This window comes from Notothenia rossii (assembly GCF_949606895.1).
Source record: "Notothenia rossii genome assembly, chromosome: 1".
NCBI lineage: Eukaryota > Metazoa > Chordata > Actinopteri > Perciformes > Nototheniidae > Notothenia > Notothenia rossii.
In genome coordinates, this window is record NC_136912.1 from 62831503 (window position 1) to 62834889 (window position 3387).

Sequence of the window (3387 nt, forward strand, 5' to 3'; positions counted from 1 at the left end):
TAAAACATTTTACGTTGGAGTTTTTTCTTAAAAGTTATTCACAAAGCCGCTGAGACCTACTCATACTAAGGATAAATCACTAAGAGTGAACTAAGAGTGACGTGCCGTTGCTATGGATTACGTCGATTCTCGTGCATGAGTTTAGAAGCGGTCAGTACGGTGATTGGTTGTTCAGAGCAGGCGGTCTCGGTGAAACTCATCCGCAACATCCCACAAACGAGCCCACTAAAACAAGGAAATAGCCTAGGCTAGAAATGTATTCCTATCAAATAGTTATGGACAGTGCAGTTAGCAGAATACACGCATGATGACAAGTTTGTGCAGACCACGATAATGACGTTGTAGGCTATATGCACATTAAAGAGAGAGAGCAAACAATACAAATACGTAAATTGCATTAAATCAAGGAGGCAATTAAAAGCACCCCGCAAACTATTATCCAATGAGCATATTTCCAGCACTTAAACACTTTCAATAACAGCCCATACCGCCGTTAAAGCCCCCCTATCATGATGAATGAAAACAATCTGCGTGTTGATGGAATGTACTTTCTTTCTATTGACGAACACGTCCTCATCTTTTGAGGGCGCAATTATTTTTATGTGCGTCCCGTCAATAGCACCGACCGCACCGGGCATACCTGCAATTGCCATGAAGTTGGCTTTGATCCTGTGTAGTTGTTGATTGTCCAAAGGAAACCGGATAAACTGTTGGATGATATGTGGTCTAGAGAGCGCGTTGATGGTTTGGTTTATGGCACGGCTGACTGATGGTTGCGATATTCCTAAATCGTCAGCATTGCAAAGTTGCATTTTCCCTGTTGCTAAATATTGTAGTGTTGCCAAACATTTTATTTCCGGACTAATCGGGTTATTCCTGTTAGTCGGGGATGTTATTGCATCCTGCAATAATTCCACAACAAGTTTGATACCCTCACGATTTTGCCTATATCTCTTGATCAATTCACAGTCTTCCATTGTCTCCAAAACATTTCGTCTCGCAGCCATTTTCAGATTCTTTGTGAATAGGTCTTACTGAGTTAGGAGTCCTCTCGAGGACTTTTAAGCTCTCCTAAACTTAGGTGCTACTTTTAGGCCTAAAATACTTTGTGAATTGCTCTTAGTGAATAAAATTAGGAGTCCTAAATTTAAGACTGACACGCCCATTATGTTTAGGAGTTTCTCCTAAATTCGCCAGTTAGGAGCTACTTTTAGCCCTAAGATCCTTTGTGAATACGGCCCCTGGTCTTTGGCGATCCTCCTCTGCTTCCTTCATAATTACCACCACCACTTGAAGTTGTATAATAGCAATAAATGTAACTTCTTGATCCTAGATAAGCTGTTTTCACAAATGTATATACCAATACTTCATCTTAAAGGGAGAATTTTTTCACCCTTTATTTATGCTCTCCTTCAAATCTATGTACCATACATATATACATACTAACACACACACTTATTTTAGCCAATGTGTTTTAGCTATTGCACATCCAACATTAACAGCCTTGGCCTTTAAAACCCCATACCAGCATTATACGATATCCATTCTAAAGCACATGTCATACTTTCCCCCCTCCTCTGGCATATTTAGGGCTCTGACAATGACAAGGTCTCCACAAAGCATGGCTCCATAATACCTCTTCATAAGGCCTTACAGTAATGGCTGTTCTCTACCTACGGAGCTATAATTTACTCTCCATTGTTGGTGATCGCTGTTAAAGAGCAACTTCCAGGTTAAAGACACCTGTGAATAAATGTGTAGGAAAATGATGAATACACTAGATTTTCAAAAAAATATACAGAAATATACACTACAGTGACATCTGGCGTCGTTTTTGTAAGAGATGTTCACTTCCGCATAAAAAAGCCTCGGCACGTGACCTCCCGCATGTAACGTAACACGGGGGACACAAGGGGGAGAGCGGCCGGTGTAACGTATTAATAAACATGGATCCCAATGCTAGTTTCGACAAAGAAGACACAGAAGAAGTTGAACATGAATATTCGAATGCATATGACGGACCACAACCTTATAATTATGAGCCTGCTAGGCGTCCAAGAGACCAGGAGCAGCCAAGGATTAGAAGAAATAACGGCCATCGGAGAGAAATTGAGCTGTGGTGTGAGGAGAACCAGTGGAGAACCGGGCAGCTATCTTGGTGAGTGACCGGCGTTAGCTACAGAATGTTAGCTAACGTCACATCACAACATTGTAAAGTTAGCTATCATATATCAGGCTATAACTAAAGTAGCATTGATAATATAGTAACGTTACTGGCAGGACTGTTGATACTGATCCATAACAGAAACTAATGTGCAAGTATCAGCCGTATCTCGCGTTACCAAATGCAAATCCACACTACAGTGCTGTGTACCGGAGGAGAGACGCGAGATACGGCTGATACTTGACGATCTGGCGGAGAAAGGTTATGGAGCCTCCGTTGATATGTCGTTGTAAATGGCTTGATGGAAAGCAGGTGCGTAATCGGGGAGGGTGCACAGCTGATTGCAGCAGGTGAGTGGAGGTTGAGCCGGGAGCCAGGAGTGACAGCCACCACGCACACACAAGCAAAACAGACAGGGGGAAACAAACAAACACAAAGGAGACGGCTGGAGCAGTACAGCCACCACAGCGTTACCTAATGCAACTCCACACTACGTCTTACGGTGCCGTGTACCGGAGGAGAGAGAGAGAGAGCAGCGAAGGGGGGGGAGAGAGAGAAGTAATACGGTTTCCTGATAAAGCTGTGGAGAGTATGTGCTGCAGGGAGGTGGATGCACAACGCACCCAGGAACGAACGCTAGCTCCGGTCCTTTTTACTGTGGACTCGATGTCCTGACAGGCTGGTATTTGTGCAACCTGCACAAACACAATACTGCACCATGATTACAAATGGTGAAATACAATGTAAAACTACCGAAAAATACCAGCTCCTTAAAACACAACCGCTCTACTCAACGCAACTCTACTATACCCGCGGTCAGAGAGCGGAGATGTGTCCCCTGTGTGATGTAATATGACGCGTTTGACGTATGACCTTAAAAAAAAGCCGTTTTTAAGAGCAGAGCTAAAAATTGCTCCTTTCCCTCTGAATTCCTGCCCTTATGTCTCGTAAAACATATCAAATCCTGCATTCACTTTTTTAATTGTAATTTTCAAGCAAGTTTAAGCATAAATGTAGAAAAAATAAAAACCTGCAAGATGCTCTTTAAGTGATTCAATTATTTAGCGATGGAGACAAATAGATATTGCATGGATGTGCATGGGCTTTTATGTGGCTGTGTAAGGAGAGAAGAAAAGGTGAAAGAAATGACTTGGGTTTGTGTGGATATATGGTAAAGAGACACGGTGTGTTCTGCCTCATCACGCTGATAGGACGAAGAGAGG